The following is an 11,852-nucleotide window of genomic DNA, read 5'->3' on the forward strand; positions in this document are numbered from 1 at the left end:
GGCTAAATTAATTAAATCAGATTCCTCTGATGCTGCCAGGCGTTTGGATGATAATTGCATCAGCACGCCGGAGTATAATAGGGTGGAAAGTGTTTCTGAGGTGGCAGTTCATTCCAGTCTGAAGCGTCCGCTCAAGTAGTGAGACTGAGGCTAGTCCTGTGGCAATAGCTCGTACACTCAGAAGGGCTCCTAGTCTCCTGGTTTCAATTCATACTACGTATAACGCATTTGGCAGGTTCAATTAAGAAATTGCACTCGCAATCATTTTATTAATAACTAACTGTTTCCAGCATCACAGTCATCAAAGAGTAGCACTGTTGCTGTAATGAGCAGTATATGATCTTTAACAAGTCCAATTACCTTTTAACTCCCTTATAGCCAGTACATTTGTCCCTCTGAATTTGAAACAAAACCACAGTGTGAAAAATTGCAGCAGTTACATTTCAATGTGGCTCTAATCATAAATAAAGGCAGGAGTGTAAATGAGCGGCGTTACATTAGGGAGGCTGAGAAGGGATGAAAAATGGAATGCTGTGTACTGGTAAATAGATAATCACACAAAAGTAATTGAGGTTTTCAAACCCCAATCTACTCTGCCAGCATGAGCTCGTTTACATGTTAATCACGAAAGCGATTTCCTTCATCACAAGGAAGTCCGCACTCTTTCATAACCAGCTTTTAATTGCATTTAAAATGTCACAGAGGTGGAACATGTGTAATTTAGCCATAACTGTGTCCAAATTAATGGCCTCTACACAGACGTTCCATTCACCAGGCCCAGATGAGTCAGGCAGCTTGGTATTTTTACGATTTTATTCTTAACATATTGATTGGAAATGCACTAGGCAGTTCCTCAATCATTGTATGTTTCTCAAGGAATCCTGCTGCTATCTGTATGAAAAAATGGATGCAACACTAAGCTCAAGATAATGGTTCGTCTGTTCTACCGACCTTACTCATACTGTATGTAGGCTGAAGTTTGTAAAGCATCAAGTAACTATTGTGTAGAAGTTAACAAGAGGAAATCGAGGAGATTAAAGGAGGGTGAAAAAGTCAACGGACTAGATTTAAAGCCACCAAAAAAAGTTTGTTTTCTTTCATCACCAGGTGTTCTTGCACATATAAATTACTGAGATGATGTTTCCATAACACAGCTTAGAGTACTCCAGAGAGGCAAACCTGCAAAACAGACCTATTTAATTTTTCATGGAGGAGGACCATCAGGAGCAATAAGCCAATATTCTTCTTCCCATTTTCCAGATGCTTTCTCTAGGCCTGCATCTTTCCAAACCCTCGCCCTTACTTTTTTTCAGAATAAAAAGCAGTTCTGCCGAGACCCACATGAAAGGGAAGAACTGTTGAAATGTTAATTTTACCATCTGCTGTTGAGGCCAGCTACCTTTGTGTGCCTGCGTGTTGGTGAGCCTGTGTGTGTGTGTGTGTGTGTGTGTGTGTGTGTGTGTGTGTGTGTGTGTGTGTGTGTGTGTGCACACGCGTGTGTTTTCTTTCTCCCTAAATTCCCAGCAGTTCTGTTCTGTTTTATAAATGTGCTGGTATTTTGCTTGTTTGAAGTTTTGGATCAGGGAACTGAAGATTCAGACTTGCCACAAGGAGTGACATCGCTATTAACGTGGCATCATCGTTGAGTTAGGGGCTGTCTCACTCACATCACAGTACTGTCTGTCCCTTCCAGATACTGTCTGCACCATTTCCAAGTCTGTCCCAAACACGTGGGCTCTCTCACATAAGCACTTCTTAGTAGGAGTGAGCTGTGATGATGATTATGATCTGTATCATAATATATATAATAGGAATATAGGTGTTCTAAGAGGTTTTACTCAGCCAAATAATTGAAATTATTTTATTTATGAATGTATATGTAGTTATTATTATTAAAAAAAAAGAGAATTATTGAAAAATAATTTAACACTGATTAAGAGGGAAAAAAGTTTCAAAAAAACTTTTTTATTTGTCTGCTTTTAATCAGTAAGTAAACATTATTTTCAAGATATATATAAAAAATATGTTAGAAAAAAGATATTGCGATACCCACAATAGATTAAAAAAAAATTATGTATTTTATTACATTTTTCACAATATCAATATTACATGGTCATATTGTTCAGGCCTACCTCATAGCTGCTCCTTCTTTTTAAGCTAAGCATTTTAAATCATATAAAGTAATTATTATATTATATATATATATATATATATATATTTTTTTTTTTTTTTTTGAGTTCATCAGGTTAATGCTGCATAGAAACGAAACGTGCCTGCTAAAAGCTCTTTGAAATGTGCCTTGCGTCTGTTTCCATTCCACTGACAATGGGCAAAGAAGGTAAGACAAACAAATGAAAATATTTTAACCAAGGATATGTTAGAAATGCAGATTTGTTTGGATTGATTTTCTCCTCGTTCTGTACTGTTTTTGTTTTTTTGTTTTTTAACAAAGAATCACTTTTTATCTGGTGTACAGTTGAGACCATGGCCAAATGGACAAATTCCATTGTGAGATTTGATAGTTGGCAATTAGGCTGAGACATCCTGTAATGTGACTGTGTGCAGAGTTGCAGAGCGTTTGCCTTGGCTGGGATCTGATTGTTTAGTCTGCTCTCATTGTGAACCCGCACTGTTTCTGAGTAGCAGTTGACGGTTGTTTGCAAAGTGCTGGGGAAAATGTGAGAGGCCACCGCTTGCCTGCTCTATTTATTTATTTTTCTCTGTCCTTGGGACTGGAATCTGATTTGTGTTCATGTTGCATGGTTCTTTTTCAGAGCAGATTTGTCTTTAGCAAACGCGGCTGCTGGAACGTAGACTTTGCATGACCTTACTGTGCAGCCTGTATTTCATTAATGACCAGCTCTGTGGTTTGGGGAGAAGAATATTTTTCATATGACACCGCCTTACATTAGCGCAGCGCAGCAGCTGCAGAAAACCCAAAAGCAGCCAATTTTGTGGCTTTGAAAGGTGTGAAAAGTTCAGCTCCCTATAGTAAGATCCTTGCATTTATAATTTGTGCGTTTGTGAATGTGTCTGTCTTCAATCGGAACTACTGTGGACTTGTAAAAAAAAAAATCATCTGCTAATGAAACATTGGCCTTTCATTTTTATGGCAGCACGAAAATGTGAAGGATATGATGTCCTACATGTGAATCTCAGAAGACTGAGGTTTGACTTTTTCGCAGTAAATATAGGGAAATCAGTCTATTATTGCTCAAGTATCACATTAAGGGATTTTAGGAATATTAAACAAATTGGTGCAATGGTAACAATCAGGTGAAATACTTGTGGATGCCTTTATCAATACTTCTTTACATTCCCAAAAGTAATCTGGAGTGAGCTACTGCATAGTATTGAATGTCCTAAAGGGAAGCCCAGATTTTGTTCGGGCCAAACAAAAGAACCGCCTGCTGCTCTTTCTAAGTAGCAGAAACAACGTTGACGTCAATTCTGACCTGCATATTTCTGCAATCCTGATGCATATTTACTGTGTGTCTGTTTGTATGCTGGCAATCAGAGTAACGGTGTTGGTTTAAGGCTTCAGTCCTTCAGCAGTAGTGGGGAAGATGGAGGCTGGCCATCAAGGCTCAGTGAATCCAAACAAAAGAGGGATTACCTAATAGTCCAGCTATGTATTTGAAGTCAAGTCTTCTGTTTGTTTGGGGAGGTGGATGGTGTATGTGCTTTTAGATGACCCAGCAGCAGCTGTTTGGCACTTTTTTAAACCTTCTTTTTTCCATCACCCTTTCTAGGCAGGCTGGAAATGATCCTTGCTGTGCTAAACCCTAAAAATAATAAATTAATATTTTGTGGGTGTCTGGAAGAATTGGAGAATAAAGGAAAGATGCTATACAGCATGATCGCATTTGGATATGAAAATGAAAATCACCCTTTGCCAAAACATTTAACAGTTTTCTTGAATGCCGGATTAATGTATATGATATAGTTCTGATGTTTAATATGTTATTTGAGAGGGTGGATGTGTTCGAGTGAGTTCAAAAATACTTCAAAGTGGTTCAATGTCAAAACAAAACTACTGCATTTTCTACAAATCTTTATTATTATCCTTTTAATATTTAAAAAAAAATACAAAAAATATTTCGACAAATTTTTATTGTCTCCTTGTTTCTTTGAATTTCATTTAATTTCTACATTTTTAGATACGTGCAGATACGATGTGATACACTTTAACATGAATGTATTGTTGTGAATAATTTTCTAATGCACTCATGTTGCATTTTTTTTTTTTTTGCATCTTTCTTCAGATTAATTTTAGTGTTTGTTCAGTTTTTAATTGACAGTTTTAATTGAAATGGGATTTGTGGTTTTATGAGTTAACACTATAGCTGTAAATTCTACATGTTTTTTCATTCGTTTTTCATTTTTTTTTAGCTTGAACACTTACCATTTTTGCTGGTATCTTAATTAATGGAAGCCATTTGTGTTGGTGAATATTTGTCCATTCACTCCTGTTTTCAGACTATTTCTGCGCTTAAATTATAGAACACGGACTGCTTTTAAGGTAGAGAGGCAGCAAACTGATAAGTGGTTCATTTCACTTTCTAAGCCCTTTTTATTGGAACTATAATAACTGCTGTATTATAATTTATAATGTATTCCTTCGTTTGCTAATGCCCTTGGATATATCTGAGAATGGTGGCTAAATGTGGTCTGAATTTTATTGTGGTTACATTTTAAAAAGACAAATCAATTACATGTTTTTGGTAATGCACCGCAATTCTGCTGTCAATCAGTTTATGGACGGCCAAATAAATGGGCTGGAATGTGTGTGAAAGCGAGAGAGAGAGAGAGAGAGAGAGAGAGAGAGAGAGAGAGAGAGAGAGAGAGAGAGAGAGAGAGAGAAGATCCCCATGCACTGTAGGACCCCACAGAATGAAAGTGTTTTTTTGTTTGTGCGGTATGTCATCAGTCTTCAATCAACTAAGTGTGTTTTATAATGGCTACGGCCTGAGCTTGAGGCCTTTGAACCAATGGCAACGTTATTACGGTCATTTTTACCTGATAGAATATGGACTTTTTCACATGCTGACAGACTCGAAACATCATTAAAGCAATTCTCACAAAAAAGTTTGCAGCAAACTCGAATGTGAAAGAGTTCACCGTTTTGGCCAAATTGCAGAGCACAAGACTGAAGAAGGATATCAGTGGGGAAAATCTTTGGGAAGTAAAAATTGCCACTTGCATACTGTCTTTGACCGCAGTGCAAAAGCTTAACCACTCCTGAGGAACATGTGCCGTTTAGGAAGATATAAAGGAGTGATTTTATTACTTGGTACATCTCCCCTCAGAAGCGATTTCATTTCTCCTTTCAGACTCCACAGGAGCCTTTATTTGATCTCATATTCCTGAGTTTAACTGCCTCAAACCAGCCAACCTCCGTTTATTTTCATTTGGAAAACACATTTTCTGTTCACCTCAAGAGAAGCTGAAGATGGATAGGAGGGGGCTGCCCGGCTCTGTATCGAATGTAAATGTCTTCTTTGAGCCACTTTTCAGCCACGATAATTGGAGCCCAAACTTCGCATTCCACTCCCACTAGGACCAGCATCGAGGGGTGCGACTGGTGAGGCGTTCGCCACACTCACCAAGAAAGCCAACATGTAGTTGCACTTTTTTCTAAAGCAATCCTGTTATGTAGCATGAATAGCTCCTGCATTTCTTTGTATTGGTAGTGACTAGGCTCTAAAAAAAATAGTTCTCTAACATTTTTCAATTTAAAGCATCCATAAGCAGTAGATTAAGTCAAACACATGATACTCCTGCAGACTGGTCAGCTTTCAACAGCCCAACTCATTTGGTTTCAGGCGGGTTAGACAGAATTTTGAAAATGAAAGTTTGCAGAACTGAAATTTAGAAAAAAAAATTGGGCCATTTAGACCAGTTTATACTTAAGCCTGAGCTATGATTTCTTACCTGTTACTTTTGTTACTTAGCCATTTTTGACTTTATAACAGACAGTCGACTGGCTTTTTTGCTCAAGAGGATGCAGTTTGTTCCTGTCTGTCTTTTGTCCCTTATTTCATGTCTGCAACACCTATGTCTGCTGTAAGCTCTTTCAAATGACAACACCATGCAAACATTCGGCAGTTTTTAGAGACCGAAACCTTACTCCTCTTATTCTCTCTCTCTCTCTCTCTCTCTCTCTGGTAGCCCCCACTGGGCTCAGTTCCATGCAGTGAATTACCTCCAGATGTAATTCCTTTCCCCGCCCTCAACGAATTAGTGGCTAGTAACAATTAGGTTTAAATTAGCAGCAGCATGGAGAATGGTTACGTTTGAAATTTCCATATAATGAGTTTATTATTCTTTGGTGGGATGCCATTTTTCCTCGATTCATTTTCTTTCTTTTTTGTTTAATTTGTGTCTGTTTGAATAGTGTTAAACTGTTAAATGGATGAGGCTCATGGTAGCCCTGAACCCTGATGAAACGTGAGCGTATCCTGAATAAATCCATCTGTCTCTGCCTTTCTCTTGTTCTCTCAATCCCTGTGTCTGTTTTTCTCATTGTGTTATAGTTACATTTATATCACACAAATCAGTTCCAACTGAGTGTGTAATTTATGTCACTTATGTTATCTTATTTTTTCCCCTCTCTTTCATTCAGCGTTCGAACAAAGCGGATTAGTGTATTTTGAGTTTTTTTTGTTTTGTTTTGTTTTTATTTCATTGTACTGAACACACTGAGTGGTTGTTATAGAGCCTTTAGTGCATATCCTTTTATCTGATTACAAGTTTGGCAGCCGTGTGCATCGCAGGCCTTGTCACCAACATTTTACCCCCAATGTGAATCTAATACAAATTGCAGCCTTTACAATATGATAATATCTTGTGTGTGTGAAAAGGGAAGTAGGCTGTCATGCAGTATGCTTTCATCTCGCTCCAATCTGCTGCATAATAGGTAAACTGCTGTGAGGTGTACTTGCTTGTATAAATTTACCCACACAGTCAAGTCTTTGATTTCATCAACTCGTCTAATTCAAATGTGCTTTTGAAGAAAGCCACATTTTAAGGCAAGGTGCCGAAGAGCCAATTTAACCTGGAGTGTCTGTCGCGTTTGTTGGGCCTTTCTGTTTGAAGTGGCTGGTCAGCTTGAACTGTCTGACTTCTATCATTTCTGTCTCTTTTATTTCTCTGCTGTAATGTATACTTCAATTCTCCCTGCAGCTGCTGAAGTGGTGCAGGTATCATTAAACAGGAGGGAAAAAGAGCGCGCGAACACTGCTGAGTGCTTTCCGTGGCTCCTGCTTGCGCATGTTGATATTCCAGCCTGTGCGAATGTGCACCAGTTTATTTTCAATAGGAACTGAATCAGGGCCCTTCCCTGGAGCTGCGTACTCGGCCTGTTGATATTGAGTCGAGCAAACACTCACTCGGGGATGTCCTGTTGGGCGGCCAGCCAGAGTCGCAAATGAAAGTCACATGTGTGAACTCCTCCGTGTGGATCCTGGGAGGTGAGCGGAGAGGAGCAGGCCCAGGCTCTGCAGGAGGCCTCCTCTCACTCATGGCCACTCGCCTTAATTAGCGTTTTAATTGTGCAGCCACGGAGAGCGGCTTATTTACCCACCCAGATAGTGGCTTATTTTGATGTGCATTGTGTCTGCCTGCTCCTGTGCTGCAGGCTTGTTACCATCCAGATTTATGTTACAGATTAAGCATCGATGCACTCACTAAGCTTTCTACTTTTGTGCTTGGCACCCCCACACCTCCCTCCCTACCCTGAAATATGTATGCAAATATATTTGGACACTATCATTATAGGCTACTTAATAGGGATTTCATTAAGGAGCTGCCATGCAAAGCAAAGGCAAGTTGCCATGGATACTCTAGTGCTTAAGTACAGTGTATTATAATGTTTAGCTCTGTATTATGTCATCCCTGTGTTCTAATGGTCCATTTCAGGCCACATCTCTCTCATCATTAGTCTGAGGAAATGCTTTGTCCTATTAGTTTGTCATTAATCTTTTGGATGAAACAGCAATTTAATTTTTTTTTACTATTTTCACCAGCATAATTAGACAAGCATAACTCACACCATGAACATGGTTTCTTAATTTTTCAGTGGTTTGAATGTAATATTTTTGTCAGTAGTAAAAGGAGATGTTGCAATTAAAAAAAAGCTTTGGTCAGAGAAAACATTTCTAAAAAAATTGCTTCATACAAAAGCTTAGATAAATATAAAGACATCTTTTGATAAAACTGTCACATTGTTGACTTCCTTTAAAAATTTTACTACATTCTCTTATTATTAATTTGCTTTTCTGATATTAAGTTTATTCCCACCCTGACCTGACAACATTAATCAGTTACAAAGCAATACTGAACCTAACTATACGGCTTCTGATGCAAGATAGCTCTGTGATCATGCTGATGTTATTTGTTTAGACTAAACTTAGTATTTGAAATTGCTTCATTCAAATGTCAGTTTCTATTGAAATCCTGTATGTGTGCAAATAAAGTCAGGCCTGTGGCTGGAAGGCAGATAGAAACCACGCCGGTGATTTTATTAGGGCAATGTTTACAAGTGCTGCACACGTAGCGTCAGATCGGACATCAGCTGCACAGCAGGAAGGGAGACTGGAGGTAGATATGAACTCAAGTGTGTAACTCTCTAGCCAGAAAGAACAGCTTTGCAGCTTGTGGCAATTCTTCCAGGCCTGAAACGCATCACATTCTCAGTGACTGCACAAAAGCCCAGCTTTGCCCAAGACTTTCACAATAAAGTTTTTTGTGCATTTTACTATAAACATTTTAGCATTAAATCTCTGTTCAATTTTAACAGCCCATTTAATTTTGCACTGATGTGAATCTGATTAAACGAGTGGCTTATAAACGTTACTCTAAGACAGCCTGGTGTCTTTGACTCGAAGAGGCTGGATCACTCCCCCCATGTGGGGGCGAGGAAGATGGAGATGGGCTCTTGACACTGCCTACTGGCTCAGGGCAGTGTGTTTTGTGTCTGCTCTAATTGAAAATAAATCGTTAGAGTGGGTTGCTATGGAAATGATGCCATCGCATGTGGAGAGCTGAGAGCTGGAGCGGCATAGCGGTGACCACCACGCATGCCAACGGTTCCTTCCCCCCACCCACCAGCCGCTCGCGTTCTTCTGCCACTGCTCAAGTGCCGCTACTGGGATTGTTCGTCCTCGTTGACCTTGGTAGTCCAAAGCTATGCAAAATGAAGAATAAAAAGACAGAAGTGGGAAGAAAATTAGCATCACACATATACAAAGAGTCATGGCACAGCTATGGGAGAGTGTTAAAAATGAAGCTGAAGTCTAAAGGAAGAAACAATGTAGTCTGTCATTTGCCAGGCTAAACGCCAGAAATAGCTGTTACTTAATGAAGCAACCTTTCCTCTCTGTTGTTTAGTGAACGAGGGCGGAGGCCGGTAAACGGTGTTATATTTCCTGGCATATGATCAACAGTTCTGATGATATCATGCTGTTAAAATATGATTCATTTGAACTAGCAGATAATACACTGTTTGGAGCCAGTTAAATCATGCCAGCACAGCATTCAAAGCGAGAGTTCAAAGTGGTCTTATGGTGCGTTGAAGGCTAGATGTTTAGCTAAATAAATCTGTCATGCCTGCCTTGGGTGGATCTCACCCAAGAGAGTGTGTGTTAGCCTGTCAGTGCGTGCACACGTAAGAGAGATTATTGATTACAGGAGTGGTTTTGGTCTAGTTTTTATGTTATTTCCATATAAATCGTAGATGTAAATCTAATATTTGGATTCCGCACTTTTCACCCTTTCATCAAATTTACCAGAGTTGTTAATACTGGCTTTAAGAACAAGACACATTTCACCAGTTAATGCTGTTGGACGTCGTGAAATGTAACTTGTATTTTTTAGGCTTACACACGCTTTTCTTGAGTTCATAAACAGCTGGCTCACTCGTTTCTCATCCAGTGTTGTGTGTACAGACCAAGCCAGACAAGCCTCACCCTTCAATCTCTCCAAGTCCATGTGGCAAAGGGAGCTACTAGCAGATGGACTTGCTTTTGCATCTGCTGTGTGCAAACCAGGCTTTGTACACCACTCCTGGGGGAAAGCAAGGCTTTTTTTCTCTGCAAGTAGATTCCTGTCTGTTGGAGTGACTAAGAAAAACATCTGTGGCATGCAGGGGGGTTGGAGGAACCGGCAAAGGGGGCAGAATTGACAAAAGGATTGACAAACACCATTAGCCAAAGATGTTCTCTGTCATTGCTAGTGTGTACTGTTTACAGTACGGAGCATATGTCAATATATCATCGTGATGGCTGTCTAGCAGGAGACCCTGCTCAGTTTTGATTCTGGTTAGTACGACAAATTCAGCTCAAAAAGACTGAAGCTTGATTTACATCTGTAAAGACAAATTTGCCTTTGTGAAGTGGATCCCAAGCTTTATCAGACACAGCGAAAAGCTGTGAAAAAGCGTGTCTGGCTTGTGTTTCTTCTCTCCTCCTCCTGCACTCACACATTTCCTCTGCAAGTTTTTTCTTCCTTTCTTTTTTGGGACTCAGCAGGCTTGCCCTAATAAGGGAAGAGGGAGACATATTTATTACACGTTTTAATATACTACATTGTACTAGTGGATAAAGTTCTATATATATATATGTTTATTTACTAAATGAATGTGAGGGGGGAAAATGATGGGCAGTTACTTTGCAAGACGTGCGCCTTTTGACTACCCCAGGTCACTCCCAACACCATGCACAAAAAGAAAAACACCCCCTTCCTCTAGCCACCCCCCCTGCCTTCCTCAAACTCTAACTCGCAATACTTCAGCCCTCAAGCATCCCCCACCCCCCAACCAGCCCATCATATTGCTGATTTTTGTATACGATTAGTCTTGGCATGCCAAAACAATCAGAGGTCTGGCAGATTTGTTGTAATTGCAAACGTAAAAAAGTGCCACAGCTATGGGACGTGATCGGGCAGAGGAGCTCAGGCTGTCATGTAAATAGTGCTGTAAATAGTTCTCTGATGATGGCTTTGACAGTGAGCGTCAGCTAGTTTTTTCACCCTCTCCTCTAACTCTTTCTCTCCCCATTCTATTTTTTCATGCTCTCTCTGATGTTGTTGCCTACCAGTGGTATTTTTTTCTTCATTTTGATGCATATTAATGTTCCAAGGCTTCTAAGAATATCTTCAAATGACTCTTCCTTTGGGGAGCGTCAATCACGGTCATTGTTTAAAAGGTATGTTACATTTCTTTCCTTCTCTTCCTGGTAGCATGTGAGTGTGGGCGGATTTTTGTGTGTTGCTCTGAAGCATATTCGAGTTTTGTGGCATCTTTTTTTCTTTTTTCTAAAAGCTGTTGCTTCCTAGCAATTAAAGACAAGAGGTTAGTAATTGTTGTTTAGAGAGGAGCGTTCCCTCACCCTACGCTCTGCGGAGGCTACCAGCTGCCGCTACGTCTCACTCACTGCTCTTATTCAAAAGCTGGAATAAAAAGCTGGGACACATACCTTTCTCCGGGAGCATCACAGGGAAGCCCCGGCATCCTCCTGCAGCACCACACGTTTTTTTAAATCCCCGCAACCAAACGAGTAAGAAAGCAGGAGCAAGCAAGTCACAGCGTGTGCATGTGTGTAAGAGAGTGAGTGTGTGTGCCGCTTCTAACGAGCACAGCGCTAGCGGAGGAGGTGCGAACGGAGCCGTAGCTCCTCACACAGATTCTGAGAGAGCGCACAGAGAGACCGCTCAGCACCATCTCACTCACACGTGCGCACACACACACACACGCGATTTTTTGAAGGTCATTTTTAGATCAAGAGCGAGTGAAAATTTTCTTACACTTCTCAAGCAATAAAGCTGTAAATTTTATTGATTGTGATTTTAGGTTG

The 11,852-nt window shown here is 40.0% G+C and overlaps 1 protein-coding gene across 8 annotated transcripts in view; it reads left to right on the plus strand.

Annotated features, from left to right (window-relative positions):
- Window positions 1-11,852, plus strand: part of foxp2 (forkhead box P2) — a 91,368-nt gene that overhangs the window by 17,856 nt on the left and 61,660 nt on the right. The window contains exon 1 of one of the 8 annotated variants that reach the window (XM_047804149.1): window positions 10,846-11,204. The exons of 6 other annotated variants lie outside the window; for them this stretch is intronic. The gene's annotated coding sequence lies outside the window, so the exon portion shown is untranslated. Of the gene's footprint in view, window positions 1-10,845; window positions 11,205-11,852 lie in introns of those variants that run through there. One more of the 8 variants, XM_047804151.1, reaches the window with a different exon arrangement.

Source organism: Tachysurus fulvidraco, chromosome 19 (genome assembly GCF_022655615.1).
Source record: "Tachysurus fulvidraco isolate hzauxx_2018 chromosome 19, HZAU_PFXX_2.0, whole genome shotgun sequence".
Classification (NCBI taxonomy): Eukaryota; Metazoa; Chordata; class Actinopteri; order Siluriformes; family Bagridae; genus Tachysurus; species Tachysurus fulvidraco.